Raw genomic sequence first — 15,635 nt, 5'->3', positions numbered from 1 at the left:
GTGCTAGTTTTTAATTCTTTGTCCCGACACTTAAATGTCTGCTCAAATGTCCATATTAATACTTCCTTTTAGTTTACAAAAGGATTTACTTTCTTACTGGTTGGGATGAAGCTGTCTGAGGTTGCCACCTGTTATTATTCCTTCATTTGTTAGACCATGTCATCCCATTACATATCTGCCATGGAAGTTTTCAAACTGTGGTCCCTGGACATGTTAGAAATGCAGATTCTCAGGCCGAACCAGGACTGAATCAGATCTGTGGTAGGGCCCCCCCAGGACTGAATCGGAAGGTCTGGGGTGGGGTCCCTGCAGGTGATCCTGTTACACAGGTTAGAGAACCAGGGCCTTAGGGGTGGCAATTTGACAGTTTTTTTTTTTTTTTTTTTTTTTTTGAGACAGAGTCTTGCTCTTGTTGCCCAGGCTGGAGTGCAGTGGCGCACTCTCAGCTCACTGCAACCTCCACCTCCCTGGTTCAAGCGACTGTCCTGCCTCAGCCTCCCGAGTGGCTAGGATTACAGGCACCCACCATCATGCCTGGCTAATTTTTTGTATTTTTAGAGATGGGGTTTCACTATGTTGGCCAGGCTGGGACAATTCTTAAATTGTCATTCTTTACTCACTTATTTGCAGGAATTCTTCTGTAAAGAATTCCTAATCAACAAGGTTTCCCTGAATTGCAATTTATAGAGAAAAGGCAGGAGAATTGCCGAACTTCCTTCAAGTGTCCGTTCCCAATGTTAGTGTTAGTGCCCTAGTCGCCTCCAAGAGGACCAATTACATGTTTTAGTTTGGTTGGTTTTGGCTTTGAAACCATCACTAGGAATTCATGGTTTTCATGTAGTAGAGACCACAGTCTAGGTGCTTGATGTATCTACTGCTCCTGGGTAGAGCTAGGAAATGTATCTATGTGGAAACAACAAATGAGCTCATGCTTATATTTCTATTTCAAATTTAGTATATGGTTTTACACCTTTTTCTCAGAAAAATCTTGTTTCATTTTTTGAGATGAAGTTTCGTTCCTGTCGCCCAGGCTGGAGTGCAGTGGTGCAATCTCGGCTGACTGCAACCTCCGCCTTCCGGTTCAAGCGATTCCCCTGTCTCAGTCTCCCAAATAGCTGGGATTACAGGCACCTGTCGCCATGCCCAGCTAATTTTTGAATTTTAGTAGAGATAGGGTTTCACCATGTTGGCCAGGCTGGTCTTGCACTCCTGGCCTCAGGTGATCTGCCTGCCTTGGCCTCCCAAAGTGTTGGGATTACAGGCGTGAGCTTACTGCATCTGGCCAGAAAAATCTTAGTTTTAGCATTAACATAATTAGTTATTAGCTTTAACTCCCACCTCACATAATTTCAAAGGATTAATACCAGTAAGACGAGTGACAATGAGATGATTGATTGAAATTTAGGATTTCAGTGGCTCTATTTGTCTTTAGACTATGGCTCACTAAATCTGCACACTTGAAGTGCTGTGTTCTAGCGATGTTCTGACGACACATGAAGTAATAGGCTGCGTGACTGTCACCAGCCTGATGTGCACTTGGGTTGCAGAAACCCGTGATGCTGCCTAGCCCAGCCAGCCCCAAGTCACTCCTCAGACTCCAACTGGATTCTGACACCACAATCACCTGGGTCTCCAGTACTTTATTATACTTAAAAGTATAATAAAAAAAAAAACATACAAAGAGTCAATAATAATTAATACAATCTTGAGAAAGAGCAAAGTCAGAGTACTATCACTATTGGGTATTGAGCCTTAATTTAATGTTATAGTAAATAACACAAGGTGAAACTCTTGAAAGAAACATGGACCAATGGAACAAATAGAGGCTCCAGAAGCTTACACAGATAAATTTGATTTATGCCAAAATTAGGAACTTCTGTTCTGCACTAGCATGGCTAAGATGAGAAAGGCAGAAATATCAAATCATGGCCTAACTGTGGAGCAGTGGGAGCTGGGGTGCATGTGAGGGGAACCTGCAGCTGTACACAGGGGACTCAGTGAGGCAGTGACCCAGTAATGCAGGCCCTAGCACATACCGACAGAAATGTGTATGTAAATTCACCAAAAGACAAGCATCTGAATGTTCGCAGCAGGTGCATTCATCACCTCAAACTGAAGGCAGTCCAAATGCCCATTGACGACAGAATGAATGAGTAAACCGTGGTGTGTTCACAGGACAGAATCCAACAAGGCAGCAATAGTAAATGCGCTTCAGGTGCAGCCGCAACAGGGTGATGCGGGTGTGATGCGGGTGTGATGCGGGTGTGATGCGGGCGTGATGCCGGCGTGATGCAGGTGTGATGCGGGTGTGATGCAGGTGTGATGCCGGCGTGATACTGGCATGATGCTGGAAGGAAGGAGGGCACCAGTGCCTTCTGCCAGGGCCACGTGCATGGAATTCAGAACTGGGCAGTCCCAATTGGCATCTGGGTCAGGACAGTGGTCCTGGCAGGGGTGAGGTAACAGCTCCACAGAGGGGGTTGCCAGGGTCCTGTTTTTGATCTCAGTCCTGGTTACATAGGCAGAAACCAGGAAGCGTCTGAGACAGATCTCCATCAGTTTTGAAATTTATTTTGCCAAAGTTAAGGACATTTCTGGAAAAGGGGAACACAAAACCACAGGAACAATCTGTGGTCCCTGCCTTTATCCAAAGACGATTTTGAGGGCTCTGAACTATAAAGGGGAAACGTGGGCTAGAGGGGAAAGAGGCAGGGTGTGGCCCCATTATGGAATCCAGTCCCTGCCTTTATCCAAAGACGATTTTGAGGGCTCTGAACTGTAAAGGGAAAAGTGGGCTAGAGGGGAAAGAGGCAGGGTGTGGCCCTGTTATGGAATCCACGTGTTGCAAGAGAAAGAGAGTAGGCAGGGCGTTGCCCATGGTGTGTCCCTTTTGAGCTCATTACCTTGGCACTTTATGGAGAGCAGCTACCGGTGGAGATGCTTTTATCCATAGCCCTCTGCTTAGAACAAAAGGAAAGGCCACTTCTTGCATGATTCAGCTTCCAGTTTAAATTTTTCCTTTTGGCAGAGTGCACTGGTTTCCCAAGATTTTATTATCCTTTCACACAGCTTTGTTCACAAAACTTACTGTGTTACATACTATTTGTCACAAGCCATGAAAGTTTTCTTAAAACACAACAATGTTATAAAAACAGTCCTGGCCGGGTGTGGTGGCTCACACCTGTAATCCCAGCACTTTGGGAGGCCAAGGCAGGAGGATCACTTGAGGTCAGGAGTTCGAGACCAGTCTGGACCACATGGCAAAACTCTGTCCAAAATACAGAAATTAGCTGAATGTGGTGGTGCATGCCTGTAATCCCAGCTACTCGGGAGGTTGAGGCATGAGAATCGCTTGAACCCAGGAGGCGGAGGTTTTAGTGAGCCAAGATCACATCCCTGCACTCCAGCCTGGGTGACAGTGCACGACTCTGTCTTAAGAACAACAACAAAAAAACAAAAACACTCATGACACCTAAATAAACAGTTTAAAACCAACTATTATTTTAAAATCACTCTGCTTTTAAAGACATCTCAGTGGAAGTAAACCTCTTTCAATTGATGGCATCATTTGCTAAACTCTGGATGAATGTTTTCTCTCTGCTTGGCCAAGCTCCTGGGTGTCGAAGGGCAGATGGGTTGATGAGATTGCGTTTGGCACACGTTATCTCCCACATGCACAGCCCGAGGGTGTTTGCTTACACGGAGGCCCTCCATTCCCTTGCGGAGCAGGGAAGATGGTCAGAGCGGGACCAGCTCCCTGGGAGAACGGCCTGCAGTGCCATCCACAGCAACCTTTCTGGATTTTTTGTCAACTTCATCCTCATTTTCTGCAGAACACAAAAGTATCCAGAGTTCCGCTGGAAAACAGCTGGGGACAGGCTTCCTCCTCTCTGTCCACACCACACTCTCTAGCAGGCTCACCATGAGATGGCTTTGCCATGGTGCAGGTGGAGGGTGGAGGAGTCCTGTGCCCAGGTCGCCATGGTCCTGAACCAGAACTGTCTAACGGGTAGGAACCAGAATAATGTTCCCCCTGGATTTCTGTTTTTCTGTTATAACTAGACATGCAAGGCAGAGAGCCCTTGACACAACCGTGTGTGCACGTGGGTCCAGTCCTGACAAATGCGTGGCCCTGTCGCCAGCTGCTGGTGCTGGGTGGAGGGCTGTGAGCCTCCTCTTTTATTCTGGCCGGAGAGAAAGCACTTTCACCTGCACACACATGTGGGGTCACTGCTTTATCGTGAAGCAGAGTGACCCCTTGTTCCCATTACTCTGAAGGAGCAAAAATGTGTCTCTGGAAACCCTCAGAAGGTTTTCTCCAGAGTCATCCATGCTCATGGGGTACAACTGATGAAGCCTCATGAGTGACGCCTGAGCGACCTGAACGGGGGCAAGAGGGTGAGACCCAGCACAACCCTCCGAGCCCTACAACCGTGGGGTGTCAGAAGCTTGATTCTGTCACCTCGTTCTGGGGATCAGCCTCTACGTCTGTGTTTCCCTGGTGTGAGTGATTTGTGCACTGTCTGGGTCAGGTCCTAGTACTTGTTTTTGACTCACAGGTTTGCTTTACTCCACCTGCAGCACTTCATCCATGAGGTCGTCCGTGGGCTTGATGGTTTTGGTCACCGTTGAAGTAAATATGTAGCTGTAAAAACACAACGCACATGCGTAGGCTGCCTAAAGCTTCTTGGGAAGCCAGGGCCAGGTCACCCCAGTGTGGGACAAATCATCACCTGCTCTGTAAGCCCAAGATTTCTGGTCCTCTGCAGGCACTGGGGGAAATGGCCTCTGGGTGAGAACCCGTGAGTGGAGCGTGGAGGGCTCTGGGGTCGGCAGCATAAGGGCCCCCTGCGAAGGCGTCCACACCGGAGCCCAGAACCCGCCTTTGGAAGCACATGCAGGTCTCCTGCAGGTTTAGTCTGATGGATGGTGCTGTGTCTTCCCAAAAACCGGGAGACATCAGCTAAATTTAGGCCAGACTCTTAAGAGAGTTTTTCTACAAGACCATGGCAGTGCGAGTGATCAGCCTGCTCTGGCCAAGTGGCCAGGGTGCACATCGCTGCAGCTGCTGTGTGGGTGACCTGCCACCATCTGTCCAAATGCCAAGTGCACTTGCTGGGATCCTGCACTCCTACAGCCTACTCATGCACAGAGACAGGTGCAAGAGTGCAGAAACGGGCAGCCTTCAAGTTCAAGGCAGTCTGTTAGCACCGTGGCCCTGGCCCCTGTGTCTTCAGACCGGCTAAGTCCACCATGGTTCCCTGGGAGCCAGAGCATTTCTGCTGCCCAGAGCCAGGGTGGCTCCAGTGTATGGCTGAGGCGGCAGCCCCCAGGTGCACCAGGTGTGAGTCAGGACCGGCAGGTGCCCTGTGTGTGGGCTTTCGCACCCTGTGTGGGGGGGTGCCCATGTCCCGTGTGTAGTGAGCCCGTGTCCTGTGTGTGGGTGCCCATGTCCTGTGTGTGGGTGCCCGTGTCCTGTGTGTGGGTGCCCATGTCCTGTGTGTGAGTGCCCGTGTCCTGTGTGTTTGAGTGCCCAATGCAATATGTGTGAAAACTTGTGTGCTTGCTTTGCTCCCAGCAGAGGGAGGCTCCCTCTGCGCCATCTGCTTTGCCCGTGCGTTTCTCCGGTGCTGCTTTCTATGAACACGGCCGGGGACTGACACTGGTTATCCACTCCCAGGGCCTGGGGTTCTGCTGAGTTGTGGATAAAATCATTGATTGGAAAACTCACCATCAACTGCTGGGGCTTCCAGGGAAGCTAGGGAAGCCCGTAGTACTCCCGTGCATCTGCAGACCCAATGCCATTTCCAGCTGCCCTGACTCAGAGGTTGGCAGTGTGTGGCGGGCGCTGCCCCGACTGAGAGGTTGGCAGTGTGTGGTGGGCACCAGTTGTGGCAGGGCGAGGGCAGGAGCCACTGAGGAGACCATGGGCTTTCCATGCAGGAGAATCCACCAGTTCCCGGCAGTGAGATTTGCCCCTGAGGAACCCAACTACATGCAGGGCCCGAGCTCCCGGCCTCCTGGATCCACCTGCTATGAGATCGTCCCACCCAGCGCCTGCCCCTCCTGGCCTGCAGGGGCCTTTCTCTCAGCCCTTTCCCTCCTCATAGGCAGGGGAAGAGTCGCAGGCAGGGAGGACATGGTGGCTGGGCCCACTGGATATGCAGGGGTGTCCACATGAAAATGGCGCGTGGTCTGGTGAGTTTCAACCTGTGGCCTTCTGTTTCCTGAGTGAGTTCCACCTAAGGAGGTCTTGTGTGCTGAGGCCAGGCAGCCACTGGAGTTATGGAATGGCATTCGCTCGGGTGCCCCAGTGAGCCTATTCCAGGGGTCTCTGCGTCCCCTCCCTCGCTGCTCTGAGCTTATCGTCCCCGGGAGCAGGGCAGGCAGCACTCAGGCAGGTGATGGCCAGAGACGCACTCAGACACCGTTGAAGGGGGCATTTCCCTCAACACGGGCAAATCCGCCAGGGACACGTCCTCTGATCCTTCCTCCATTTCAGCCTCACGGACCAGACATGGCAAGAGGGATGGGATCAGCCCTGATCTGGGCATCTGGCACAGCGTGGTCAGTGACTCAGCACACGCCAGTGTGTCCTAGGTGCCGGCTAGTGCAGGGGCAGGTGGGGTTGGCTGTTGTGAGCTGCTGCCCTGGAGGACACAGCTGCCCTGCGGCTGCTGCAGCAGCCAGCTCTGCAACCTTGACCATCAACTCGCAGGTCCCAGGGCTGGGAGCATCTGGCGCTGTGCACCCCGACATCCCCTCACTACCCCACCGCCTCTCCCTGCCCTGTAGTCACCACAGCAGCCACCTCTGCAACTTTGACCATCAGCATGCAGGTCTCAGGGCTCGGTGGTCTCCAAACCCATGCACCCCAACATCCCCCTCACTACCCACTGCCTCTTCCTGGCTCGTACCTCTGTGTGGCTTCTCTCGTACTGTTTCCAGAAGGTTTTTATAAAGCCTGACTCAGGGCATGCATGGCCTCTCCTGCTCCCGCGAGGGGCCCACGTTTGGCACGTGGGCTCCCCATCCCCTTCAGCTCAGCAAACACACAGCGCATCCAGGAGCCACATGGGACCACAGTGTCCCATGGCCAGTCCCCCAGGTCCCTTGGATGTCTCACCCTGGTGAGCCCCTCGCTCCGGCTCCCTCCAGGAAGGCCCCGTCTCCCCATACAGAAGGGATCTCTTCCCTCCTGAGCCATTGGTGCCCGACCCTCCCTCTCCTCTGTCGCCTCATTTGTGGGCAGGTCAGCCACACCCGTGAGACCCGGAGCTCTGCGAAGGCCGTCACGGCTTATTACGGCGCCCCAACAGTGAAGGCGGCCGGAAGCTGTTCCCTGATGAAAGAAAGGAAGAAGAAAGGAGGAGGGAGGGAAGAAGGCCTTTCTTGTCCCAAGAGACTTCTGTAGGAATTTTTGGGTGATACTGAGCATGGTAGACCCAGGTCCTCTTTCCATGAGAGAGAGCCAGAGTACAGCGGGCTCAGCCGTGGTCAGGGGCTCAGGGCGCTGGGGAAGCATTCGCGTGGGCTGCCCCCAGGAGCCGCCTTTGCCACCAAGACCTGCTCTTCCAGCCAGGCCTTGGGCTGGCCCTGCTCTCCCTTCGGACAAGGTCTTCAGTCCACAGAGAGGATGGCCCACCTCCTGCCCCTAGGTCAGTGCGCGGCCCCAGGGAGGAGCTGTGTGAACCTGGGAGGTGCTGGAGAGCAAGGGTGCTCTACCAAGGGAGGCAGGTGGCCAGAGACCAGCCCAGCTCAGCCCAGGAGGAGCCTGGCCAGGAGTCCCACCAAAGCCACTGGACCCAGGGCGCCTCCAGTGACCCAGTCTTGGAGGGTCAGCACCGTCTCCAGGATGGATTCAGCTTTGCACACAGGTCTTGCTGTCTGTGGGGGCTACAGTCCCCGATGCCTGGGCAGCATGGACTGACGGCAACCCTTGGGTTGGGAGGCCCCAGATGGGACTTCCTGGCCCGCCTGGGGTGGCAGGGGGTGGGGGGAGTGGCAGAGGATGGAGCGTCTGTGCGCATGCGTGAGAACCACAAGGATGGCGTGTCTGTGAAGATGGCTTCTCGCAGCTGTGGCTGCCTTCTGTGTGTGGGCAGTGGTGGTGGAGCCATGACTGCACGGGACAGCCTTTGCCATGTGGTTTTCCCGCCTCTGATCCCTTGCCTGGGCTGAGGAGTGTTCCTCTGGGGCTCAAGGTGTGGGTTCGGTCCTGCTGTAGACATCCTGGTGGCCCTGGCACAGACACCTCCTCCAGCGTGGTTCCTAGACCCCCTACGCAGGACCCTTAGGCCCCTGAGGGTCGGCAGGAGTGAGGCAGGCAGTCACTAACTGCCCTTGGGTGAGCCTGGTGGCCAGGGGTGGACCCAACAGGTGCAGGCGAGTCACCCCCAGCAGCCTCCCGACCCCGTGTCTTTCCCACACACAGCACAGCTGGGACATGGGGGTCAGGCCATTACTTGTGCTTCTAGTCCTTACATCACCCACAACTCACCCCTACCCTGTGCCTGGCTGTGGTGCCCGCAGCCTCGACTCCACATAAACATAGGCCAGGAAGTCCCATCTGGAGCCTCCCACCCTGAAGGTTGCCGGCAGTCCGTGCTCCCCAGGCACCAGCCCTGCAGCCCCCCCAGACAGTGAGACCTGGGTATGAAGTGGAATCCGCTTGAGGCACAGTGCTGACCCTCCAGGGCTGGGTCACTGGAGTCTCCAGTGGCTCCTGGCCAGGTTTCTCCTGGCCTGGGCCTGGGCTGGTCTCCAGCCTCCTCCCTCCCTTGGTGCAGGACGCTTGCTTCCCAGCTTCCCTGGGAAATCCGACGCCATCAGATCCCCGCACGCATCCAGCACCCCTGGCACCGGCGGAATTGCCTTTCTGTGTGTATAGCCCCTAACAGGGCGGCACAGCCCTTCTGAAACCTCGCACGTCCTCACTGGGGTGGCTGAGGCTGGGCCACTGGGTGTTCACCTCCTGCCCCTGGAACTGTGCACAGGACCTCTCTTCAAATAGGAGGCAGGTCTTGCCGGCATGCTGGGGCAGTGGCTGCACCAGCTTAGAACCAGTCTCTGATTTGAGGGGTGAGAAAAGTAGAGGTGGGGGCTCTACCTGAATGCTCACCAGCTCAGGGGGTGCGGCTGAGCACTGGACATCAGACAGACATCTCTGTGAAGGGTTAGCGAGAAGAAGATCATGGAACCATTAGCAACCGCTTGAAGTTAGGCCCAAACCAGTGGGACCCACTGCATCCAAACACTTGGGGCCACCTGCCATCATCAGGGTGGCCCACCTTTCTTCTGAGCAGGGGATTCTCTTCCCGCCTGGAGGGAGCAGTTTGGCTACAAAGCTGCCTTTTAGAGTGAGACCCCGTCTCCCCTCCCTGCGTTCCCAGGACTATGTGAAGAAGAGAAAATGAGTGGCCCTTCCTTTCTCCTGGGATCCTGGCTGTGGAGCTGCCCACCGCCCTCCTCCTCCCGCCCTAGGCTACCTGACCCGTGAAGGCCGGCCTGAGACAGACACACCCCAAACACCAAGTACCCTGTTTCCTAGGCCATTCCAGGGACTGATGAGTCAACATGGGCTACGATTCTAATGTTTTAATTTGGAACTCCGCTGTTGATCTGATATTTACAAAGGAATCCATGCATGACATTAACCTGTCAAAAGAGAAGCCTGCACCCTGCGAGAATTCCTGCCTGAGATACTGTCTTTTTGTGAGTGTAAGTGCAGAGAGAGCCCACACAAACCACAGGACACCAGAGCTGCCGCGCCGCCCCTCCAGGCTGCTGGCACTCGTGCTCACCCTCTCTGGAGGAACCATCATTCTGGCCTCGGATTCTCCTTCCAAAACATGGAGAATAGAATGTCAGGCAAAGAAAGAAACAGCCAGGCACACATGGAGAGATGGCAGCGCGAGTGTGAGTGGTGAGAAACCCAGCGAATGAAAACATCTACACAAGAACGCAGACACAGCACCCTCAGACACCGGCTGCAGAAAGCACTGGAGACATTGTCCATGAGAAGAAAAAGAAAAGGTCACATTGTCCATGAGAAGAAAAAGAAAAGGTCAAGAACTTCAGTGGAGAAATAAAAATTACACAAAAAGGAAAGACTTGTATTTATTTATTATTATTATTTTTTGCTGATTGTGTTTTTTCTATTCTCCCTCCACTTTCTTTCTAGAACTCCAACTTTTCTCACTGCATTCTCTATTTTCTCGTTGCACTTTCTATTTCTATGCCTATTTGTAAATGCAACACAAAAATGATTGCCTGGAAAAAATACAAGCAACATTTCAGAACTCAATAAGTGGGTTTAAAAATAGTTTGGATGTCACTGAAAAATAATGAGTAGCTGGAAAGCAGGTTGGAAGAAAATTCTCAGAATGAAGGATAGAAGTGTAAGGAGGAAAACAGAAGAGCAGGTGTGAGGGACTGAACCGTGTCCTCCCAGGATGCACATGCGGAAGCCTGTCTTAGTTCTGGCTGCCATAACAAAATGCCATAGACTGGGGGGCTTAGAAACAACAGTGGATTTCTGACAGCTTTGACAGCTGGGGAGTCTCAGATCAAGGTACCGGCAGATTCCGTGTGTGGTGAAGATTGGCTTCCCTAGTGTGTCACTGCGTCCTCATATGGTGGATGGGGGAGGGGTGCTTTGGGGCCACTTTTTTGAGGACAACGATCCCATGATCAGCGGTCCACCTGCAGGACCCCATCCCTTACCACAGGCCCCATCTCCTAACACCATCACCTCGGGGGTACGGTTTCAACAGATGAATTTCGGGGAACACAGACATTCACTCCGCCTCCAAAACCCCTCCCACCAAAGGCTCGGGCCGGAGAGAAGACATTAGGGAGGTAGTTAAGGTGAAGTGCAGCCAGCAGGGTGGGGCCCTGATCTGACAGGACGGGAGTCCGGACGCATGAGAAGAGGAAGACACACCAGATTGTGTGCACGTGTGCGCGTGTCTGTGTATGTGGTTGTGTGTGCAGGTATGTGTGCAGGTATGTATGTGCGTGTGCTCGTGTGTGTGCATGTGTGTGCGCACACGCGTGTGCACAGAGAAAAGGCCTTGTGCATATAGGGAGCAGGCGTCCCTCCACAAGCCGGGAAGAGAGGCCTCACTAGACCGACCCTGTCCCTGTGCTGATTTTGAACTTGCAGCCACCAAGGCTGTGGAGCTCCTGGTCTGTGGTGCTGGGTTATGGCAGCCCTCCTGCCCCAGAGAGACGGGAAGAGACAGCAGACGCAATGAGGAGACACCACACATGAGTAACTGGGGTTCTGGGAAGGAGAGAAGGAACAGGCAAAATCAGTATTCAAAGTGGTCATGGCTGAAAATGTTCCCAAACTGACGCAAGACCTCCCGGCCCCGGGGGCTGCTTCTGACCCTGTGACCCGGGGCTGTCACCGCAGGAGCTTCCCTGGCTGCCTGGCTGTTTGCTGTCACCGCAGCAGGCCTGCTGGGACTGCCTCCCCTCTGCGGATGCCACCGGGTGCCCTGGGGAGCGGCAGGCACGTCGTTTCCCGCACTCAAGATGCCCACATTTTGAAAACCCAGGTGGGCGCATTGTATTCTCCAGCTACACATTTTCAAAAACCAAATCTGGTCAGTTTCACCAGGGCTCCTTTGGCTTGTGCTGGAGTCACACCCTCCCCGAGAAGACACCGGAAAGAGGAGGTGCTTGGGCACACGGTGGAGCTGCTCTGCCTTCAGGGGCAGCTGGGAGGGAGGTCAGGAGCACCAGAGGCTTCTATGACGTTCTGGGGTTCTCAGAACATGATCATCTCACTGTGTTTCTCCAGAGGCCCTTTGGGTAGCATTTAGCGGACCCTGTCCCCACCAAAGACCAGCGGTGAAAGCCCCGCTCCAGTACGGAGCTGCCTACACAGCAGGCTGTGGGCAGTGCGTGTCTGCAGGGGACCCTTCTCCCATTGCCCAGCTCTCCTCACTTCTGCCTCCTGCCCCCTCAGGGAAAAAGAGAGGCTTCCATGGCAGAAGTGCCCCTCCCAGCTCTGCAATCTTTGCCCCTGGGGGGGACCAATGTCTGATAATAAATCTCTTGACACACTCGCACTCGCACCCCCGAATAGACCCCACAGGCGGCCCCGCCTCCCAGAGACTTTCCCCCCGAGACAGCCTCTGCCTGTCAGGGAAGCAAAGTGACGTTGCTCAAGAATGTCCCCAGAAGGCTCCGGGCGCTTGAGACAAAGTTCAAGGGCAAAGACATTCGTCATTTCCCGTGGTGTACTGAGGGCATTGGTGACGTCTTTCAAAAACACCCCACCTGTGTTTCTCCTCTGCTCTTACACCTCACAACAGCAACAACACAGGCGACTTCTGCGAGCAAATGTGCGGCTTTTCCCCGACAAAGAAGCAATAGATTCTTCAGTGGACGCCAGTTGGGCTTTTCCCCGTCCCACGAATCCCTGGCCAGCCCTCAGTTCTCGCATAGACATTCCATTTCAGTATACATTTATTTGAGAGCAAGGCCATTGTTAGTAATTTTCCCAAATAAAGAAATGCAGAGTTAATTTGATATTTGAAATTCCTCAGAAATTGAGATCTGCACCCCAAGAAGAGCAACCTCCTCTCTTTCCTTCTTGCTTTTTCTCTTCCCTCCTGCATTTTCATCTGTCTCCCTGCGTTTCTTGGTGCCTCTGCCCCTCTGCTCTCATTGGCAGGCATCTAGCCTGGGCCTAGCTGCGATGTGTGGCTGCGATGACAGTAACTGGCTGTGTGACCAGATCCTGACGTTTGCTCCGTCACCATCCAGCAAGGGTGGATGAAGCCCACCTGGGACTTGCCGTGCAGAGGTGACGGGAGTCAGGAGCCGGCTCCCAGGCTGACCGTGGCCTCGCAGGTGATATGGGAAAAGTCGCTGAATCCAGCCATCCAAACACCACACACCCATTAAGCCCGGCAGATGCAAATGGTTGATGTTGGTGATGCTGGTAGTTGGCTTCATGCTGGCCTAATACCTGGGAGGGGGACTGGCTGGGACACTGTGGACCTGAATCTTCCTCGGATGTGTTCATTGCAGAACAAGGGTCAGAAGAAAGCCATTCTGTTGACTTGGCCAGCCTCACCAGCCTGTCCCCTCCTCGAATGCACACCTGCCCTCACTCTGCACTGTCTCTGGGAGAGGGTCACATTTAGAGCTGGCCAGGTCTCTACCTGGTCTCTGATGGTCTGACCTCTGGGAGGACACTTCTGTATGCCTGACACACTTGTGAAATGGGGACAGTCATGACCCCCACTTGTCCTGGCTGCAGTAAGTTTCCTGAGACTGGACAGGAGCCCCGTCCATGCCCGGGAAGATCCCAGGCTCCCCCCACGACTCCTGTGACCGCTCCAAGTTCAGGTCCTCAAAGTCATCCTGACTCCAACCCCTGGCTCTGCCCCCTGGCTTGGTTCTGCTGCACGAAGACCCCGATCCCGAGCCTGGTCCCAGAGTTTTCCCCAAGTTCAGAATTCTGTGACCCCACCGAGGACAGGGCCGGGAAGCAGGGGCGATCACGTGCAGAGACCTTCAGGGGAAGGGAAGACAACGCTCCCGACTCAACTTGCTGCTATTTTAGGGCTGAGCTGCTACCAAATACAGCTTCCAACTGAAGCGCCTCAGCCCAATTCCCTGCAGAAGGTGGTGGAGTCACCACATCCTGCTCTTAGCACCTCTGCTCCCCCCGCCTGCCCGAGGGGTGTCCTTGGGGGGACCGGTCTTCAGGGTCTTCAGGGAAGCGTGGCCGGGCTCCCCGCTCCCTGTGACTGCCTGCCCACTGGGCACTGACTCTCCCAAAGGAGGAGGGTCTGAGGGTCCCCAAGCTCTCCTGGCAAATACTGGGGTCAACAGAGCTGGCACGTATCCCTCTCAGCTCATTTCCTCCTATTTTTTTTAATGGAAACAAATGAAAAAAACGACAATTTCTAGACAAAAAGGCTTTTTCCACATAAAATTATGAGTGTTGCAAGGATTCACTTCTTGTCATTCTAGGAGCAGGTACAGAGAACTTGCAATACCTCCCCCCGTGAAGCCAGCCAGGGCTGCCTCTGCTGGTCCTGCCCGTCTCCGTGACAGGGAAACTCCTGGGATGTCACAGGGCCGCAAAGAGGGTTCCCAGGGCCCCAGCTGGTGCCCACCTGCCAAGAGGGAACTGCAGAGCCTTGGCCCCTGGGCCACCAGCTTCCCTCTCCTAACCACTGCTCACTCCAGCACAGATGCGGCCCCTCGTCCCTCCGCCCTTGCCGCAGGGGTCTTATTTTGGGTCGCGTGTCTCCAGGCCCTCAATTTGTATTTATCCCCCATTCCTAGAGTTTCTGCAGGATGCTGAAACCAGCCCCCTGGTTTTGGGGTGGTTGTGAATCAGTGTCTTCTGTTCCTTGGAGCCCCCTCTGTGCTCCCCAGGAAGCAGGAGGTGGAAGCTCCCACTTTAATTCTCCCAGGGCAGCCTCACTTTTACCTACATTTATTTGTCCGTGTGTGTTCTGACGTCCTCTGTGAGCATGGCTGGGCACAGGAAGTCTAGTTCCACTCCCTAAGCATGAGTGGTCCTGGCTGGCAGAGGGGGCAGAGGCAAGGTCCAAGACTCTGCTGTCCCTGAGGTTCTGGGACTCGGGCTGCTGGAGGCGGTGCCAGGCTAATGGAGGCGTCGAGGTGCCTGGGCACACAGTACCCTCAGGGAGGGGACCAGCCTGGGGGGCCACAGGTGGTATTATGGCCTGCTTGCACCCCATTGGCTGGAGCCTAGTCATATGTCATTCACTGCAAGGAATGCTGGACTGGTCACATGTCACTCACTGCAAGGAATGCTGGGAGTGCAGCCATCCTGTGGGCTGGTGAGCAGCCGGGCATCTTGGCCACTCTCCTGTGGTGGGTTAAGTGTGGACAAAAACTATTTGGTGAAAAGAGTTTGAAACCAGCAATGACACCCTCCCCAGCTCTGCCCTTTCTACCTCCCACATAAGATGCTTTTCTTTTAGTAAAAGGGAGGGGCCTGGACCAGCCTGGCCTGCTGCTGCTCCCACAGCTCCAGGACTCCTCCACAGGCAGGGTGGGATAGCCACCAGCTCTTCCCAGCAAACTGTGGGCAGAAGGGCTGGGGGTCAGGCTGGGCTGAGGCAGCTCCTATGCCTGCTCTGTGACCCAGAGACCATAGCCCTGGGGGCTGTGGGAGGCCACCCGACTGGGTTCAGCAATGACATGAGTGACACACAGACCCTTTGCTTTGAGCCAGTGGGAGGTGGGTGTTACTGCAGCACAGTCCCCGCCTTGGTGATGCCACCAGCATGTGTGGCGCTCACCTGCACTGCAGGACCACTCCCTCTGTAGGACCACCTGCCTCCTTGCCCCACACACAAGCCCTCGGGGGCACCTCTTGGCCCTTGTGCCTGTGCGGATCCTGATGCCTATTTGAATAAATTATTAGAAAAATTATTAGGCGAGGCCAGGCGCAGTGGCTCATGCCTGTAATCCCAGCACTTTGGGAGGCTGAGACAGATGGATCATGAGGTCAGGAGATCAAGACTCATCCTGGCTAATGCAGTGAAACCCCGTCTCTACTAAAAATACAAAGAAATTAGCTGAGCATGGTGGCAGGTGCCTGCAGTCCCAGCTACTTGGGAGGCTGAGGC

At 54.2% G+C, this 15,635-nt stretch overlaps 1 long non-coding RNA gene across 1 annotated transcript; it reads left to right on the top strand.

Moving 5' to 3' along the window:
• Positions 1-3,346: 3,346 nt before the first annotated feature.
• LOC111546747 lies at positions 3,347-10,398 on the top strand. Its single transcript, XR_002732903.2, has 2 exons — positions 3,347-6,198; positions 7,253-10,398. It is a non-coding gene; the product is annotated as an uncharacterized LOC111546747 (long non-coding RNA).
• The last annotated feature ends 5,237 nt before the right edge of the window (positions 10,399-15,635 follow it).

Source organism: Piliocolobus tephrosceles, unplaced genomic scaffold, assembly GCF_002776525.5.
Source record: "Piliocolobus tephrosceles isolate RC106 unplaced genomic scaffold, ASM277652v3 unscaffolded_20364, whole genome shotgun sequence".
In the NCBI taxonomy this organism is placed as follows: domain Eukaryota; kingdom Metazoa; phylum Chordata; class Mammalia; order Primates; family Cercopithecidae; genus Piliocolobus; species Piliocolobus tephrosceles.
The sequence above is the reverse complement of the archived record's forward strand: the minus strand, read 5'-3'. Positions and strand labels throughout refer to the sequence as shown.